Genomic DNA, 21,085 nt, shown 5'->3' with positions numbered 1-21,085 from the left:
ATAACATATCATCCCCTATTACCTGCCTGCTTGTACTCCTTCCCCTCCCCACCTTATTAATTTCCCTCCTCCTTTTCCACTCTTGTTGAAGGGTCTTGGCCCAAATTGTTGACTCTTTATTACTTCGCATAGATGCTGTTGGAACTGCTGAGTTCCTATGTGCAAGTATGTTGGATTTTCAGCATCTGCAGAACTGCTTCTGTTAGTACAAAGTACCACTGGCAAAACATTAACACTTGCAAATATTCATCTACATAACAAAGTCACTCACTTTATTCCCATGGCACAGGAACAAACATACAAGAATGCAACACTAATTTTATTGATGCTTTTAGTGGTTTGGAGTTTTACATGCTGGTTCGGAGAAATGTTGTCTCATTTGACAATATACATGTATAATTAAATGACAATAAACTTGATTTCACTGCACAACAAAGAGTTACATTTTAGAATGCAGACATCACAGCATTGTATCTTTTTAAGTCAAAACTACACAGATTGCGAAGAAACTCAGGCAACATCGACAGAGGGGATAAATAGTTGATGTTTTGTGCTGCGACCCTTCATTTAATCGCGTTTGAGCTTCATTCCTTCAATACAGAACAGTTTAGAATAGCCGAAGGAAAAATATAGAACTAACAAAAAGAGAATAAATGAAAACATAACTAATGAAGGCTCATTTTTGGCAAAATCTCTAGAGGAAAAAACAGTGAATCAAGATAAGCCAGAATATGAAATTTCAAATTCAAAGACAAGGACTTTGTATTTACAATGTAAACATTTCAGGAGTCGTTTTGTCACTTTCAGTGGCTAAAAAGATCTCTGTATAGCAGGAGGCCAGTTCTAAAGTTCAGGATGGCACTGTGCAGTTTAAGCTGCAATTTGTAGGCAGTGGTCCTTGAATTTCTGAGTATTGCTTGTGGCATGCAAGACTCTCTACTAGGCAGAGAGTTAAAAATTACCTTGATTTGTAATGTTAAGGACCATGTTGCTGATTCATCCATTGTCTGGGAAATAACTGAACTATTGGATGAAAATTTGTGGCACAGTTTTGACCATGTTTCTCCATGACAGTGCAGTTAAGCAGATTCACCCACCAAATACAACTTTAATTTTTGCATACAGTTACCAAGTAAGATTAAAGAAACACTGCCCACCACCACAGACAACACAATCAATAATAATCATGATTACTGACACAAACACAATTAAAGATATACAGTGACAAGTAAACATTAAAGTATGGGAACCACATTTCTGTGAATTGCTGGCAGGGACCTTGGATACATTATTCATCTGTGGCCTACGTCCCTAGTCAGAATATTTTGTGTACTCAATACTCAATGACATTGAGGAATCTGGGTCAATTTTGAGCCTTCTCAACTAATGCTTCATCATCTTCTGAAGTGGAAAGGACTTCTTCACTTTCAGTAGCTTCCTGTAAACAGCCAGAAAGAGAATGTCTTAGTAATATAATGCCAGTCATCGAAAGCAGATCGGCTTGGCTTTATGACTGGAAATTCAATCAGTGCCAGGTGTGAACCACACTCAGACCTTCAACAAAGCAAACCATCTACACCATCAGGAACTACAGAAGACTGAGTTCCAGAATAGGATTTTGGTTGGTGGTTATACGAATTGTTCGCCAAAACCTGTCAAATGCTATAAAGACAAATGTTTTGACTTACTTCTTAAACTTTTAACAATGTACATTAAATCCACTGGAGGGCATCTGGAGCTGGATTTACCATTCTCTACTAGCAAGAGGTGAAGTTATTAGTCATAGAGATTACTATGGGATTACAGATACCGATGGATTCCAAACCAAATCAGAAGAGGTGAGGTGCTTGCATTTGTTTTCTTGAGATCTGCTCAATTTGAAAGAGGACATTTATCATAACAGAGGAATAGGAATTCCATAGGCTTTTGCAGAACAGACCTCAAACCATTTACAAAATGCAGAGAAATTTGAGCTGATCAGATTAGATAAGGAAGGGGATGGGAAAGCTGTTGCATGTGGAAGGAGGACAGGGGAAGGCTGTCATGTGGATAATTGAACTCGATACCTGCATGTACCATGCATGACAAAATTGCATAATGGTGAAATCATTATGGTTACCATTGAGCGGAGGACCCCGTCTTTAATTACCTTCAGCTTTTCCAGTTCTGGTCTTCCAGGCAGGGATATCTGAGGTGTGTGAAAAGCCTATCATCACATGCAAAAAAAAAGTCACTGGTCACTTGAAAGTCAATGCATTTTTGACAAGAAATACATCTGTATGTCACAAGGGTAAAGTGAGGCTTCCTCCTATGTATGCGGCTGGCACATTTTACAGACCTAGTTTTGACAGCAACCTGCCATTGGCTTGGTGTACCAGCAGTGCTCATGTGGCTCAGCACTGAATCAACACGTGTCTCAGTCCACAGTCACTTTGAGAGTCAAAAACAGAATGCAACTGAAATTATCACTACTTTAGTATCCATATCCCATGTCAATTAACACACAAAGGGCTTAATTTGCTGAGGCAGTTAGTTATTAAAAGAACCCACCTCCGACTGTGACAGTGCACCCAAATGAAATAAATACTCTTTTGATGTCATGAGACAAAATGGGAGCAGGTGTAGGCCACTCAGCCCTTCAAACTTGCTCCACCATTTAATAAGGACAAGGTTGATTCGATTGTAATATTTCCTTCCTATAGCAGGATTCTGGCTCACTGCAATTCACCTACTGCTGAAACAGGCCCCTTTTTATGTACAGTACTCTGCAAAAGTCTTAGGCACACATAAATATATAGCCAGGGTGCCCAAGACTTTTCTACAATACTGTATTTGTCAACATGGAGCAGAAAGTAAATTTGTAAATCTAGCAGGAGCAAGGACATTGGGAATGGTGAGGGTACAGTGCCATGGGAGGGGTACGGGACAGATGGTAGAGAATTAGAGCCAGGAACGTTGAGTGGTGCGAGTTCAGGCACATCCAGCCTTGAGACAGTAGGTAATTTGATTCCAAGCAACTGATCATTAAAAAAATGTCTCTGGTGCTTCCCACTCCCTCTCTTCCCCTTCCACCCCCCAACCATGATTCCCCCTCTCCCTGCCTCCTTCCCATTCTGAGTTCACAATAGAGGGCCATATCAGAATAAGGTTTATTATCACACCTCATGAAATTTGTTTTTTGTGGCAATACATCTTGGCCACTCTGACCACATATCTGTCATGTTAACACCAGCATATAAACCACTGCTTAAACGTGTGAGAGCAGTGAAAAGGAGCAGCCTCAGCACTACAAGACTGTTTTTTGCACACAGACTGGGTGGGACATATTCAAAACAGCAGCCTCCTATGATGACCATACAGACATTGAGGAGTATGCGGCGGCAGTAATCAGCTACATAGCCAAATGCACGGAGGATATCGCTGTGATGAAAACCTTCACCGCACATGGTTATAAAAAGCCATGGATGACAACAGAGGTGCGATCACTACTGAAGCCTACAGATCGGGGGACAGGAGTACGCTTCGCTCAGCCAGGACTGCGCTTTCACTAGGGATCAGGAAAGTGAAAAGGGCCTATGCGGACAAAATACATGGACACTTCTGTGACACAGGTGACACCAGATGGATGTGGCAGGGAATTAAAGCTCTCACAGACTACAAGATCAGGCAGAAAACTGATGACAGCGACGCCTCTCTTCCTAACAGGCTTAACAAATTCTTTACACGCTTCGAAGCATCAAACATTACAGCAAGGGGGAGAGCCAGTCCCTTCTTACCATCTGACCAGCCAGCTCCAATCACTGATTTAGAACAAACACAGAGGACCTTTGCCAAGGTTAACCCACAAAAAGCGGGAGGTCCTGACAACATCCCTGGACGTGTGCTCAAGGAATGTGCTGATGCATTAGCAGATGTCCTGACAGACATTTTCAACATCTCCCTTAGTCAAGCCATTGTCCCCAGATGCTTCAAAATCTCCACAATCATCCCTGTAGCAAAGAAATCAGTTGTAGCCTGTCTGAATGATTACCGTCCCGTTGCCCCAACCCCCATAATGATGAAATGTTTTGAACGGCTTGTCAAGCCTCATATCCCAGCCAGCCTCCCCTCATCGCTGGATCCGCTACAGTTTGCTTATCGTCCAAATCGCTCTACGGAGGATGCAATATCCACCACACTGCACACAGTTCTCTCTCACTTGGACAACAAAGACACTTATGCCAGAATCCTGTACATTGATTTCAGTTCAGAGTTCAATAGCATCATCCCGCAGAGACTAGTGGAGAAACTGTCGCTGCTTGGCCTTAACACTGCCATGTGTCGCTGGATTCTGGATTTCTTGACAGAGAGACCACAGTCAGTCCGTGTTGGTAGGAACATCTCTGACTCCATCACACTGAGCACTGGATCCCCACAAGGCTGTGTGCTCAGCCCATTGCTGTTTACACTGCTAACACATGACTGTGCAGCCAGATTCAAGGAGAACCTGATCATTAAATTTGCTGATGATACCACAGTGGTGGGGCTCATCAGCAAAAATGATGAAACAACGTACAGGGAGGAAGTCAAACACCTAGAGAGCTGGTGCAGTGACAACAACTTGATGCTTAATGTCACCAAAACCATGGAGATGATCGTCGATTTCAGACGGTCTCAGCCTGAGCGCACACCCCTCAGCATCAGCAGCTCCACAATGGAGAGAGTGGAAAACATCAAGTTCCTTGGGGTGCAGATCTCGGACAATCTCACCTGGTCCAGGAACACCACTGGGATTGTGAAACGAGCCCAGCAGAGATTGCACTTTGAAACAAGCATCACTCCCCACTAACATCTTAACTACATTCTACAGAGGCGTGATTGAGAGTGTGCTAACCAGGTACTCCAGCTGCAGTGCTGCCGACAAAAAAGCCTTGCAGAGGGTGGTTAGGGGAGCAGAGAAGGTTATTGGGGTCTCCCTACCTTCTGTCCAAGACCTCTTTCAGAGTCAATGCCCACAGAAGACATGGTACATCATTAAAGACCCCTCACACCCTCTCCATGAACTGTTTGTTCTTCTGCCATCTGGTAAACATTACAGGAGCATCAAAACTAAAACCACAAGGCTACTAAACAGCTTCCTCCCACAGGCAGCCAGACTGCTAAACAGCTGCTCTACCTGACTCTGCTTTGGACACTTAACTTGCACTGGACACTTAAAACTTGTTTTTTTTTAAACTGACATGTGGCTGTTGTGTTTTACTATTTATTGTTATGTTTATTATTTAGTGTTGCATTTGTTATGTTATGATTGCACTGCTCCTGGGAAACGCTGTCTCATTCAGCCCTGCAGAGCTGATGTACGGTTAGAATGACAATAAAGTTTTTGAATCTTTGAATCAATACATAAAATTGTACAGTACAAAAGTCCTGGGCTCCCTAGCCATATACAAACGCCTAAGATTTTTGCACTGTACTGTTGTAGTTAAGTGAAAAAATTTACAAACAAATTAAATAAAATAGGCTGCATGATCAGGTGATATGTTGTTTCTCCATGATGTGGGAGCTGGTGGACCCCAACCACTGTGGTTCCCAGCGATCACATCTGCAGCAAATGTTGGCTGCTCAAGGAACTTGGGTTCAAATTTGATGACCTGAAATCTGAGCTTCAAACACTGTTACATCTGGGGGGGGTGGGGGAGAAAGAGTTACCTGGCAGCCATACCCATTAGATTAACTACTCAAATTCAGTCTGTGTTCAGGGACAAGATGTGAATGTGAGTGAAGCAGGTATTGGGGATCCAAGGGGTACTGCTGAAGGAGCCTCAGGCCTTGAATTTGCCCAACAGAGCTGAGATTGTTGCTCTCCGAGAGAAAGAGAGTGGGGTTGTAGGAAGGGTACGCAACAAAACTGTGGTTCCGTGGTTCAGGGAGCCATTAAAGAACGAGCGGAGGGGAGAAATGTGGATGTAATTGTAACCAAATTCAAACTCCAAGGCTTCTATGGTAGGATTTAAGAGTGGGTCTCTGAATTGTCAGTCCAGTCTCTGGATTATTGATCCAGTAAGTTAATTGATCTACTGTCACCTTGTCTGTTTATTGCGACCAAACGAAAGTTGTCTCTATTTAAAAAGATTGGGAGAAAAAGGAGTTTTTTTTATTCTAAATTATCAATGCCATCCCTAACTACTTAAGACATAAATTAGGAAGTTAGCTAAAGAAAATAAATGGGAAAACAAACCAGAGTTCCTGATTATTCTGAGCCAGTATTGGAACAGTCATTGACAAGATGACTTCCTGCCCCACTATTGACATGAAAAAATAATGAACACAAGAGAATAAACTGCCAACTATTGATGACAAGTTTGGAACAACAAGACTTGGAGAAGCCAGGATAGAAATACATTTTGAACCATAACATGAATTTTACAGTAGGCACAACTGCTCTTAGTCTGGAGATATACAGAGAGGGTTTATTTATGAATAAGGACCTTTTTTGCTTGCACAATCTCATCGGTAGATCTTGACCGACTCTTGACACTCTGCTTCTGAGGTGAAGGCAATTCATTCTGAGGGATAAACAGAGGGTCAAAAAAATGTTAAAATGCATTGAAGATGACCAACTTCCATGTGTGAAACTGGAAACATTTCTGCTAATTATTCCCATGTACAATAACATATAAAAGTTATAAACACTGCAAATCTGAAATAAAACAGAAAAACACTGGGAATATTTAGCTGGGCAATCTTCCCAAAATGTCAACCCTGTTCCTCTTTGAACAGATCTGGCCTAACCTGCTGAATGTTTTTGGCATCCTCTATTCTTTTAGAAATATCAGACCTCCAGCTTCTTCAGTTTTTTTTCCCTGTCATTTTCATGCACAGTTAGACCAAGTTTAGAAAATAGCTCTTTTGCGTAACACGTTTCCAAGCATTTAATGTTACAATTTGCTCCAGATTTAGACTAAAAGACTTTTGTACATACTGTTTGACAGTTATCTGCTACACCAGCTGGATGGTGAGGACAAAAATCTTTGTTGTCAAAGTGTAAAAAGTTGAGGCTTGGAATTACCTACCCGATTCAGAAATGAAAAAAAACATCAATCTTTTCAAGATTTTTTTTTTTTAGAAAAACAACACACATGTGGAAAACCACCTAATTTTTTGAAAACTCTGATGCAGTGATTTGCGACAAGTGACAAATTGCAAGGGAATTGCAATCGGTGAAAAGAGCTACTCGAACAAGTGGTAGAGACAGGTGCAATAACACTGCACACAAAAAAAATTTGGACAGGTACGTGATAGGAAAGGTTTAGAGGAATTTGGGCCAAGTGGGACAATTCAGGTAGGTACTTAGTTGTCATGGACAAGCTGTGCTGAAGGGCCTATTTTCATGACAATTATGACTGTGATGAGACTTGACATGATCGTCTTACTCAAGACAAGTAATTCACACTTCAGCTTAGCAGCAGCTTAGACCATCTCTAACAAAATATAAATGAAGGAAATCTAACAGCGTGGAGAATGTGACTGAGAAAATAAATCAAGTATTGATTGTGTCCATAATAATTATGAATGAGAATAAAGAACAGAGTTATAAACATCCAAACTGAGTCAAATTAGCTGGTCACACTCATAGAAGAGCCTTAGACAAAGACTGACTATACAAAGAAAAATCCCTTTCAAATTATTGGCCCAGTTGGGAGCCAATCAAATAGTGCTAAACATTTAAAGTGGTTTAGGTAGTTTGTAATAACTTTTGAAAATATTTGCAGAAGCTGTTACACACAACTTAAAACTATTTGGTTACAGTATCATAGTTAACTGCAAACTGCAAAGTTAAAATTGTACAAGGAACAAAAGTGTCAGTAGTGTTCTATTCTTACACTGTAGATACTGTAACTAGAGCGAACAAGCTTTAATGAGTTTAAAAGTTACACCCATCACCACATGGTTTTGTTTTCGGTGGCTTGGCAAACTTGTAATGTAGCACCAGTCTTTCCTAAACGAGGATTTACTGTAGAAGTTGTAGTCTTACCTTTTTCTCCATCTTGTTCTAGGCGTATGTAGGAGTTCTACGTGTTAAATGTTATGACTTCTCCCTTTAGCAGAATAAAAATACAGAAGAAAATTGGTATTAAGACTCAAGTGGGCAAAACTATTCAAATTTTTCTCAATACTATGGTGGCAACTCTAAAGTTCCATATCACAGACACAGCAGGAGGTATCAGAGTATCCTGTGATAGAAATGGGGAAGCAGGTTCACAGGTTTGGTGAGAGAGACAGAAGCCAAGGATTACAAATAAACATATTAATCATTTATTTGTAAACAGTAAAAGATTTGACCAAACATCCAAGTCTTCAAGTTGCACAAACTACAAAACTAAATATCCAACAAACAGACACTTAGCTAAGAGTGCACCAGGGCCCTTCGATATCTGCAGCATACTTTCTCAATGGTTCTTCAGCATTGGTCGAGTCCCCAGTGTGAAACAGACCCCGGGGACAAATGAAAGAGACAGAGCCTCCCTCGTGTGCTATTCTTATACTCCTGGGGTGCCTGAAACCAGAAAACAAGGCAATCCACTCCCCTATCTCTATTACTGGGCTTCAGCCCTCTCTTCCCCCCCATTCCTGATGAAGGGTCTCGGCCCGAAACGTTGGCTACTCTTTTCTCACGGATGCTGCCTGACCTGCTGAGTTCTTCCAGCGTCGTGTACATAACCAATGGGAAAAAGCTGCTGCAAACTTTAAATGGGTGAATTGACAATCGGCACGACGGAAGTGGCTTTTGACCAACAAGTAAACTCAACCCCACATAACCGGGATGCACTTTTAAACCATCTGGAATAGCAAAGTATCACACCAAATTCCTCTGAATTACTAAACAAAATATCTAAACACTAGTCAGCCCAAAAGCATCTCAATATAAAATCATGCCTCAAAACAAATTATTACAGAAGGTACTAAGATACAACTTAGCCCAAACATGACATGACACAAGTCATCAGCAAAAAATCTTCCACAAAAATCATGACAATGATGTCACATCAGAAATACTCACAGCATCTTCAACATGAGCAAACATTGATGGAACTAACAGATGTCAACAAAAATATATCTCAGCAGGAATTGTTACAGAAGCTCAAATTGGGAAGGAGGGGTGGGTTACTTCAGGCAAATACAGACCAACAATTTCACTAGGAATGGAGAATGTGGGGTGAAATTAGTCTTGAAAAGTTAACAGACAGACTGTCTCTGAGCACAATGAACAATTGTCAACACTGATAACAATAGTAGCTATCTGGCAGTAACTTGTAGATATGTCTAATTAAATTAAACATATTCTGGAGTAATATGCCTTTCTAAAATCACTACTCCCATAAACCTGGCATTTGTCACCTGAGATATCTGTCAGCAATGACGTTCAACAGGATCTTAATTACTTAATTAAATGATTCTGGAATATCAGAAAAGCAGCAAGTTTTCCTTACTTTCATTTCTTCTATAAGTTACAAGTGCAAAGGAATAATGAAATTAAAAGACAAATTAATAATGCCATTTTTCTGTCACTATCTTAAGCAGGATCTAAGAAATACGTTTTTACGTTTCTGGAGAACTAACATGCATCTTTAAAGTTAACAGCTCTACTTTGTTAAGGGCAATTGACAGAGAGAATAGAGAAAGGGAAAAATTAGCTTGGAGAGGAGGAGAGGTATACAGAGAGAACAGTGATTGGAGAAATTAACTGACAGCAGACTTGCAGGAATCCAGGAACTCCAGTGCTGATTCTTAGAGATAATGAAGCCACCAGTCTTCGCAGCTTCTTCCCCCCACCCTCCAATGTCATCGTGGGATCATCATCATAAGGATTGTAGGACAAAGGCACACAACCTGACAGGCAGGAATAGGTGTTCCCCACAACTATACCTCACAGAATCATTTGTGAGGGAGGGCAGATATAACAGCGCTTTTCAAATCATTTGGGCATGGTCAGCTTTTTCCAAAAGGTATACATACTTAGAATCAGTTTAATATCTTTTTCAGATTTTGTGTGAAGGAAAAACATAATAACTTTTTCTTTAATTATTTCTATGGGCATTTGCATACATTAACTATAACATAATACTACAACGTTGACACCATTGGCAATGGCAGGATTCATTTTACAGGGTTGTGTAGCTGACTGGGCAAATGCAGAGCGTAGCTATGAGTCTGCTACACTGATGTTGGTCTAGACTTTCCAGAAAAATATTGGCCGGACTGGACAAAGAAAAAAAAAGTTTCCATCCTCAAGAATATTAATGATTAAACTGCCAAGTTGCTGCTCATGTTAAACTGGTTCACTACTTTTATTAATAATGGCTTTTAGTTTCCTTTTATATTCTAATTTATATTCTGAAACAGTCAGTGTGATTTTGAACTCTGGACTCTAAGTTCACCCAAGGAGGATCAACACTTTGCAAAAAGAAATGGAATGTAGAACACAGGCTTAATCTAACAAGAAATATAAAAAGGCTACAAAAACTTCCATTGTTATAAGACTGAGCTTATTAAATTTAATTGCAGTCCTACTGTTTAACATTAGGTTGTTCAGCAAAAGAGTAAGATTTTACTATTGATAAGTTCTAACATGGCAGGAGGTGCTTTGAATAGTGACTCAGGCTGGGGGCTGCATGTAGTTGTTCCTGTACAATTACTATTAGTAGCAGTGTGGCATCAGCAGTAGTCAGAGAACCAAGGGCACACATCACTAAGATAGAGAATAGCTTGAGAATTGAGATGCCACTCACTTCTTCTCTCCTCAAATTTTACATCAACTTATCAGAACACTGCTTTAAGGTAGAGGTACAAAGGAAAACAATAACAGTGTTAGAGTCGCAGAGAAAGGTCCAGTGCAGGCAGACAATAAGGTGCATGGTTATAATGAGGTAAATTGTGAGGTTACACCACCTTATTGCACTAAGGGACTGTTCAATTCTCATAACAGCATGGTAGAAGCTGTTGTGCTTTCAGGCTTTTGGATCTTCTGCCCAATGGAAGAGGAATGAAGAATGAATGACTGGGCTGGGAGGGACCTCTGATTATGTTGGTTGTTTTACCAAGGCAGGAAGTGTAGACAGAGTCCGTAGAAAGGGAAGGCAGAATAAATTAACAAGATAAACTGCCCACGCACCCCTGCATGATCCCTACTCAAAATTACTATCCAAGGCTACTGAAGAATGGAAGGAGGGTTGAGAAAGGAGATGGGTGACTAATACGAGGAATAATACTGCTTTTAGTCCACTAGCTCCCATCCTCTAGATATGAGAGACACAACCGAAGCTGCCAATAAACAATACAGAAACAACCGTGCATGACATGCTGTTTGCATCTGCTGTGGATAGGTGCCATGAAAATATCACCCACAGTTAGCTTCCTGTTCACAGATGGCAGTGACAAAGGATCAATGTACCAGTGAAAATATAATCAAAACTGTTATTGTTTTCACAAAATCCTTCATCTTGGAAGCAAGCCTTTTGGTCCACCAGCCTGTGAATTCTGAGGCAAAATCTCAGAAGCCTGCCAAGTCCATTTGCAATTGTGAGTGTCAAGTATAGGAAAGGAGTGATCACCCTGGAACTCAAGCATAACTAGTGGCTCTGGCTTTGCAGGACCCAATACTCAACAACTGGTAGGTCTTTGGCACCAGTGGGTACCCCCTAGACCAGGATCCGATGGTGCTGGCTACCATGACACTGATATAAAAGCAACTTCAGTGACATAAAGCATTTCAAAGGTTCGTGTCATATCTACTTAAACTCTTTTTTAAAAATAGCTAACCAGGCAATTAGAGTGCCCCTCTGCCCATATACACTCAATGGCCACTTTATTGGGTACTCCTACTCGTTAATGCGAGTGTCTAAATCAGCCAATCATGTGGTAGTAACTCAATGGATAAAAGCACACAGACATGGTCAAGAGATTCAGACCAAACATCAGAATGGGGAAGAAATGTGATCCAAGTAACTGACTTTGGAACAAGTGTTGGTGTCAGATAGAGTGGTGAAGAATCTCAGGAAATGCTGAACTTCTGGCACTTCCATACACAACTGTCTCAGAGAACGGTGTGAAGAACAAATAAAAACATCCAGTGAGCAGGAAATCTGTGCTGAAAACCTCATTAATGAGAGAGGTTAGAGGAGAATGACTAGACCAATTCAAGCTGACAGGAAGGTGACAGTAACTCAAATAACCATGCATTACAAAAGTGCGGAAGACCATCTCTGAATGCAGATGTTGAATCTTGAAGTGGATGGGCTACAGCAACAGAAGACCGCACAGGGTTTCACTCCTGATTAAGTGGCCACTGTGTATATTGAACTTCTCCTGAACTCCGTAAGCTCCGGGGAGGACAGCAGTGGGCTGGAAAACTCAAATATGATAAGATTATTCAAGGAGGGGAAACTATAGACCAGTTGACTTAACATTTATTGTTTGAAAGATGTTAGAATCAAGATTCAAAATCATTTAGTGTTATTTCCTGTACACAAGTGTAAAGGAGAATTAAATAATTCTTACTCCAGATCAGATTGAGCACAAAAACAAAACATGAAAGATAAAGAACACAACAATGATCAAGAAAAACACTAAATACATGAGAGGCTATACAAATAGATTGATTGTATGTCCATAAAGTGACGCAAGGCTGCACACAAGGTGACTGACAGGTAATAAAGTGTAGTGGAGTTAGGGGGTGCAGGCGTGGAACCAATTCAAAAAAGGGAGTCATTTAGAAAACTGAATTAACTCGGTTTTGTGAAAGGAAACAGCATTTGGCAAATATGTTAGTTCAGTGAGAATTTAACAAGCAGACTTGATGCTACAGCTCCAGTTGACTTGTATTTTCAGAGGGCATGTATTGAGATCCTTCAATGGATACAGTCTCTTGGTACCAAGGAAGGGTGTTAATGTGTGCTAGAGACTGATTATTACAGAAGACACAAACAGAATAAATTTGTTTCCCCCAAAATAACTGAAATAAGCTAGTGAAGTTCCTCCAAAGATCATTCCTTGGTGCTATCCATAAAAGACTTGGAGAAATGGCAGAGTTATCCTAGATTTCTGGGAATAGTTGGGAAAGCATTCTGCAATGAGGATATTTGGACTCTACAAATGGATATAGATAAGTTGAATGGGAAAGGAAACACTTGGCCAAGAGATGTTAATGTAGGAAAGTGCAAGGTCATGAGCGTGAATGGGAGAAGTCAAAAGGGAAACTTCCCAAGGAACATGATAGGTTAAATAGTGACATTCTTCCACTGGTAAGAGTTTCAACAAGAGGACACAAGTTATAACGCATGCCAGCAGGAATTTAAAGCTGAGATGCATTAGAATTTCTGTTCATAGAGGGTGGAAAGACTATTTCTCTTTCCCAGAGGATTGTGGAGTCTGGGGTGCTGGGCCACTTAACCAACTTTTTAAAAATCTAGAATCAGTGCTACATGGAACAGGTGTGGCAGAGGAATGGAGGCCTTAGGCAAATCAGCCACACAATGACCTTGAATTGGGAATAGGCTGGAGGGGTCTGGTGGCCAACTTCTGCTTCTATATTCTTGTAACCTTGCATTCCTGCAGGTAGCAGATGCATGTTTATATCTATATGGCCATGGTGAATTCTTGCATGCCAGAAGCCTGGCACTGGATTGGCTAAATATAATTGAAACTGAGGAATTTTCAGGAACCCACCATAAAGAACTAATGTTCCTCACTGGCCTCTGACCAATGCTTGGCAGGCCTGGAGTGATAAATCCTTTGGTAGTTGTGGTTAAGCCACAGGTGCAGGCCCACCTTCGCTGGGTGGAGCAGAGCATCAAAAGAAGGACAAGTTACCTGCAACCCCACTTCTGATGCTCTTTGATCTCTGTTGGGCAAAGTCTTGCTGCCTACTAATTAATAACTTTCCAGTTCCAACTACCACAAAGCAATTATCCCCATGGAAAATTCTGCCACATCTCAAGAAAATCCTGGATGTATTCCACCTGCCCAATAGAGCCAAAGATCAACAGTCCTGGCAAAGATCTTCACTCAACACACACAAAATGATGGTGTGACACAGCAGGCCAGGCAGCATCTATAGAGAGAAGCACTGTCGACGTTTTGGGCCGAGACCCTTCATCAGGACTAACTGAAAGGAAAGATAGTAAGATTTGAAAGTAAGGGGGGTGGGGAATGCAAAATGATAGAAGGTGGGATAGATAGAGGGTGGGATGAAGCTGAGAGCTGGAAAGGTGATTGGCAAAAGGGATACCGAGCTGGAGAAGGGAAAGAATCATGGGATGGGAAGCACCAGAGGGAGATGGAGAACAGGCAGAGTGATGGGCAGAGAGAGAGAAAAAAGGAGGGGGAAAAAAACTAAATATATCAGGGATGGGGTAAGAAGGGGAGGAGGGGCACTAACGGAAATTAGAGAAATCAATGTTCATGCCATCAGGTTGGAGGCTACCCAGCTGGTATACAAGGTGTTGTTCCTCCAACCTGAGTGTGGCTTCATCTTGATAGTAGAGGAGGCCATGGATAGACATACCAGAATGGGAATGAGATGCAGAATTAAAATGTGTGGCCACTGGGAGATCCTGCTTTCTCTGGTGAACAGAGCATAGGTGTTCAGCGAAACAGTCTCCCAGTCTGCGTCGGGTCTCACCAATATATAAAAGACCGCACCGGGAGCACCGGACACAGTATACCACACCAGCCGACTCACAGGTGAAGTGTCGCCTCACCTGGAAGGACTGTCTGGGGCCCTGAATGGTGGTGAGGGAGGAAGTGTAAGGGCAGGTGTAGCACTTGTTCCGTTTACAAGGATAAGTGCCAGGAGGGAGATCAATGAGAAGGGATGGGGAGGACGAGTGGACAAGAGGGGGAAAGATGTGCTTAGTAGTGGGATCCTGTTGGATGTGGCGGAAGTTACGGAGAATTATACGTTGGACCTGGAGGCTAGTGGGGTGGTAGGTGAGGACAAGGGGAACCCTATCCCGAGTGGGGTGGTGGGCAGATGGGGCGAGGGCAGATGTGAGGGAAATGGGAGAGATGCGTTTGAGAGCAGAGTAGATGATGGAAGAACGAAAGCCCTTTTGTTTAAAAAAGGAAGACATCTCCTTGGTCCTGGAAAGAAAAGCCTCATCCTGAGAGCAGATGTGGTGGAGATGGTGGAATTGTGAGAAGGGGATAGCATTTTTGCAAGAGACAGGGTGGGAAGAGGAATAGTCCAGGTAGCTGTGAGAGTCTGTAGACCAATAGTAGATATCAGTAGATAAGCCGTCTCCAGAGGTGGAGACAGAAAGATCAAGAAAGGGGAGGGAGGTGTCAGAAATGGACCAGGTAAATTTGAGGGCAGGGTGAAAGTTGGAGACAAAGTTAATGAAGTCAACGAGCTCAGCATGCGTGCAGGAGGCAGTGGCAATGCAGTCATCGATGTAGCGAAGGAAAAGAGGGGGACGGATACCCGTATAGGCTTGGAACATGGACTGTTCCACAAAGCCAGCAAAAAAAAAAAGGCAGGCATGGCTCGGACCCATACGGGTGCCCATGGCTACACCTTTGGTTTGGAGGAAGTGGGAAGAGCCAAAGGAGAAATTATTGAGTGTAAGAACTAATTCTGCTAGACGGAGGAGAGTGGTGGTAGAGGGGAATTGGTTAGGTCTGGAATCCAAAAAGCGAAGAGCTTTGAGACCTTCCTGGTGGGAAGATCTTCACTCCTACTTTTGTCATTATGCAATAAAAAAATTCTAAGTTAATGCCAGGAAGATAATTTTCTGCAAGGAGCTGTGGCTCAAGTGATATCCTGGTTTCATTTTTTTTTAAAAAAGCATGCCTATTTAAAAACACGAGTATCTCAGACTCCACAACCCACCGGAGCAGAGAATTGTTACTCTGTACGAAAAAGAATCCAAAGCATCTCAGTTACAATATACATCAGCAGTCATTTAAAACTAGTTTAATCTCTGTCGAAGACTCCCTCACGAGAGGAAACATGTCAACATCTTTGCCTGGTTATTCTATACTCCCATAGAATCGTACATGCTGCAACACTCTCGACCTTATTCCCTTTGTGTTTTTAGTCCTAGTGATCGCTTTAAAAAAGTGTCTCACCTGATTACACTAATAGCTACTTTTGTTTTATTTAGAGATACAATGAAGAATAGACCTTTCTGGTCCAATGAGCTGTGCTGCTCAGCAACCCACGTATTTAATCCTAGCCTAATCACAGGACAATTTACAGTGACCAATTAACCTTCCAATTTGTGTATGTTCTGACTGTGAGAGGAAAACTGAACCCCAGGAAACCCACACAGTCATGCAGAGAACAAGCAAACTCCTTACAGCCTGCACTGGAATTGAACTCCAAACTGCATGCCCAGAGCTGCAATTCCATCATGCTAACTGCAACACTTCCATGGCAACCTACTTGTAACATGTTGCTACTAGTTTTTTTTCCCCCCCCCCCAAAGGTCTGTAACAACTTTTACAATCTTAACACATTAGAGCATTTTACAGCCAACAAAGTACTTGTGAAAAGGCGGTCATTGATGTAGATGAATTTGTTGCCATGCACAAGGATGTTCTCTGTCAGCAATGAACAGCATTGCCAGATAATTTGGCTCGGTGTCAATGGTTGGAGGCTAACCATTGGTCAGCCCCTATTAAACAGTGTTGCTGTAATTGTTAACCTGAGCAATGAACTCACATGACCCCACACACACACACAGGAGCTCAGCAGGTCAGGCAGCATCTATGGAAGGAAATAAACTGTTGATGTAGTGGACTGAGACTCTACATTAAAGGTTCATTATCTTCTCTTAAGCTCATGATTTGCAGCAAAAGCAGAATCTCTCACAAGCTTGTAGCTTCATGCCCCTTTTGAAAGCTTACACTTATGATAATCAAGTACTATGGCATAGCGTAGAGTATATTCTTTGGCCTGAAACATTGATTCTGTTTCTCTCCCCATAGATACTGCCTTACCTGCAGACCATTTCCAGCACATTCTGTTTTTAAACACCAAACCTGGGCTTGGATACTGTACTGAAGTCATAGTTTATTACCTGCAATGTCAGCCTGTAGCCACAAAGACAAACCGTCCATACAAAACCCAGAGCCATTTTCAACATTTCCAGCATTAGGTGAAGCAACAGCTCAATGTGACTGAAAACCTCTCAGCTGGGCTTTTCTTTAAGAAACAACTCAATATTCCTCTCTCACCTACTGATTAGAGCCAAATTGTTTAGACTGTATATCACAGCAGTGTGTGCAATACACATCATGTGAAAATTACAGATCTCAATGCAGTTTAGTTCTGCTATTATCCAGGCTCCTTGACCCCCAAATACAGTAAATGGCACACGGGGTTAAACACTATCCAGAGCGAGTTAATTCAATGGGAGGAGCAATTTCCGAGACCATGATAAACTACTGCTGCCTTCAATTTGATGTAATCCCACAGCACTCTTCAACTGGTGAATTTTCCTCTATTATTTATATCATTATTCCTCTGTCTTCATCACCAATGCATATTCTATAGTCATTATTTGTTACCTGTAAAAAGTTTATGCCAAGTATTGTTGTGAGGAAAATTGAGCAGCTTTTTAAAGAGTACACTGTAAAACATCTTCTGGAAAATGTAGTTTCTTTCAGGGCAAAGCAATTTTAAATCATAATATTAAGTGTTAACATGTCTGCATTGTGTTTAATGCATACAAAAATAACATGAAGTAATTTTGAAGTACAATTCCTGTTGGAGCATTGAATTCAATCGTGACCATGCAAATGACGAAGATATGAGTCACCACCTCTCAATCATAGGTTCTAGGACAGAGAACTCTGTTCTTTGCTGAGTGAATCATATATTGCAGGTAACCTTTGAGGAAGGCTGTGGGCAATTTTGAATGGAAAGGGTCATGGTGAATTTTCTGAAGGAAAGTATTTAATCAACAAACTTTGTCTGAATGCTTGGGTTCCTGCAGACTGGTCTCAAAGTAAACAAAGTTAGATCATTTTAAATATGGAAATACAATTTGACATGTACAATAACTGCTCATTTGTCTGAAATATATAGATATTACTTGCCTACATCTAATGGTGTTACAGGAATTTGTGTCTAACCCCAATACTGATTATACAAATCCAACAATTTACCAGTGCAAGGTACATCCAACAGCATTGATGGGTTTCCCCTGTGTTTTAACACACTGTGTCTGTTAATAATATGAACTATTGTTTTTTGATCTACTGCACAATTTCATAGTAACTGCACTGAACCTTGTAGCTAAGGCATTTGAAGGTAGCCATTGAAGGACCAAATGCATAATACAAACTGCACTCTTCCAGTTACAAGAGTGTAGTCATTCCAGAAACAGGTGCTGCATGTTGAGAGAGGGAGAGAGTGAAAGCATGTGTAGACTGATGGAGAACAAAAGAGACAGATTCTTTGTGCAAGAGGAACTTAGGGAAACTGGGTAATGGAAATAACATTTCCTTGCTGGCTAGCAACACTAGTAGACCCAAAGGATGTATGCTTAGCCCACCACTCCTGTCTAAATAGGCACCTGGATCCACTGCAATTTGCCTATCACTCCAAAAACGTCAACAGCAGATGCAGTCTCACTGGCTCTCTACTAGGCCTTGGGTATTACTATTGCCCAGGTGATCCATGTCAGGCTGCTGATTATTGATTATAGCTCTGTCCAGAAAACTCATACCATCCAATCTTGTCGATAATCTCCAATACTTGGGCCTTGATCTGAAACTGGATACCTGACTTCCTCACTAGGAGGCCACAACCTATGTGGATCATAAGTAACATCTCCTCACTGAATCAACACTGGCACACCTCAAGGATGCGTGCTTAGACCACTGCTCTACTCTCTCTACACCCAAAACCGACTAAGCACAGTTCAAATGCCATCTACATATTTGCCAATTTTAGATGGTGACAAGGCAGTGTACAGGAGTGAGATATCTCAGATGGTTGACTGGTGTTGCAACAACCTTGTACAACATCAACAAGATCAAGGAATTGATTGTGGACTTCACGAAGGTGAGATCAAGGGAACACACACTAGTCCATTAAGGTTAAGGGTGAGCAGTTCCAAGTTCCAGGGTGACAATAACTCTGAGGGTTTATCCTGGGCCCAACATCTTGATGCAATTACAAAGAAGGCATGACAGCAGCTAGATTTCATTTGGAGTTCATTGCCTATTGCCACAATAGGTCAATGGCAGATGCAATCTCAGTGGCTCTTCACATGGCTTTAGACCACCTGGATAACACAAACATGTCAGGATGCTGTTCATCGACTATAGCTCAGCATTTACTACCATCATACCCACAATCCTGATTCAGAAGTTGTAGAACCTGGGCTTCTGTACCTCCCTCTGCAATTGCTTCCGTGACTTCCTAACCAGAAGATCACAATCTGTGTGGACTGGTGATAACATCTCCTTCTTGCTGACAATCAACACTGGTGCACCTCAGGGATGTGTGCTTAGCCCATTGCTCTACTCCCTATATACCCGTGACTGTGTGGCTAGGCATAACTCAAATACCATCTATAAACTTGTTGATGATACAACCATTGTTGGGAAAATCTCAGGCAGTGATGAGAGGGCATACAGGAGCGAGATATGCCAACTAGTGGACTGGTGTCACAGAAACAACCTGGCACTCAATGTCAGTTAAGACGAAAGAGCTGATTGTGAACCTCAGGAAGAATAAGAAGGAACACATACCAATTCTCATAGAGGGATCAGAAGTGCAGAGAGTGAGCAGTTCCAAGTTTCTAGGTGTTAAGATATCTGCGGATCTAACTGGGTCCCAAAATATTAATGCAGTTATAAAGAAGGCAAGACAGTAGTTATACTTCATTAAGAGTTTGAAGAGATTTGGTATGTTGACAAATACACTCAAAAACTCCAAGAGATGTACCATGGAGAACATTCTGACAGGCTGCATGGTATGGAGGGGGGGGGGGGGGGAGCTACTACACAGGAGAGAAAGAAGCTGCAGAGGGTTATAAATTTAGTTGGCTCCATCTTGGGTACTAGCCTACAAAGTACCCAGGACCTCTTTAAGGAGAGGCATCTCAGAAAGGCCGTGTCAATTATTACGGACCTCCAGCACCCAGGGCATGTCCTTTTCTCACTGTTATCATCAGGTAGGAGGCACACAAGCCTGAAGGCACACATTCAGCGGTTCAGGAACAGCTTCTTCCCCTCTGCCATCCTATTCCTAAATGGACATTGAACACTAGGACACTACCTCACTTTTTAAATATATATTATTTGTTTTTTTGCACGATTTTTAATCTATTCAATATACATACACGGTAATTGATTTACTTAATTATTTTACTTTTCTTCTATATTATGGACTGCTGCTGCTAGGTTAACAAATTTTACGACACATGCCAGTGATAATAAACCTGACTCTGATTTTGAGTTTGAAGAGACTTGGTATATCACCCAAGACTCTAGCATATTTGTACAGATGTATTGTGGACAGCATCCTAATTGGTGAGCCACTACACAGGATTGGAAAATAAAAACAGCAGGAAGTTGCAAACTCCGCTGTCTCCATCATGGACACTAGCCTCCCCGGCATCAAGTACATCTTCATAAGGTGTTGCCTCAAAAAGGCTGTATCCATCATTAAGGACCCAAATGACCCAGGACATGCCCTCTTCTTATTGATACCATCAAGGTGGTATAGGAGCCTGAAGAGACACTCCATTTCAGGAACTGCTTCCGCCATCTGATTTCTGAATGGACAGTAAACCCATGAACAGTACTTTACTTCTCCCCTCCTTTTGCATTACTTAAACAACTTATTATATACAAATACATCTATAAATTGCAATCAGTGTTTTTATAATTATATATTGCAATATACTGCTGTCACAAAACAACACATTTCACAACACATGCTGGTAATATTAAACCCAATTCTGAATTCTGTTCTACTCTCTCTGGGAGACCACAGCCTGTATGGATGAGAAATAGACTCTTCCTTGCTGGTAATCACACTGGTGCATCTCAGCTTAGCCCACTGCTTTACTAAAGCCATGACTCTGTA

At 41.6% G+C, this 21,085-nt stretch overlaps 1 long non-coding RNA gene across 1 annotated transcript in view; it reads right to left on the bottom strand.

Moving 5' to 3' along the window:
- Window positions 1-301: 301 nt before the first annotated feature.
- Window positions 302-21,085, bottom strand: part of LOC140739618 (uncharacterized) — a 31,760-nt gene continuing 10,976 nt past the window's right edge. Inside the window, exons 2-5 of the long non-coding RNA XR_012101693.1 lie at window positions 8,015-8,078; window positions 6,468-6,545; window positions 2,150-2,206; window positions 302-1,438 (exon numbers count right to left, since the gene is read on the bottom strand). This is a non-coding gene — a long non-coding RNA (uncharacterized lncRNA). The remainder of the gene's footprint in view (window positions 1,439-2,149; window positions 2,207-6,467; window positions 6,546-8,014; window positions 8,079-21,085) is intronic.

The sequence above is a fragment of the Hemitrygon akajei genome, chromosome 15 (assembly GCF_048418815.1).
Source record: "Hemitrygon akajei chromosome 15, sHemAka1.3, whole genome shotgun sequence".
NCBI lineage: Eukaryota > Metazoa > Chordata > Chondrichthyes > Myliobatiformes > Dasyatidae > Hemitrygon > Hemitrygon akajei.
Note: the sequence above shows the minus strand (reverse complement) of the source record. Positions and strands in the feature narration are given on the sequence as shown.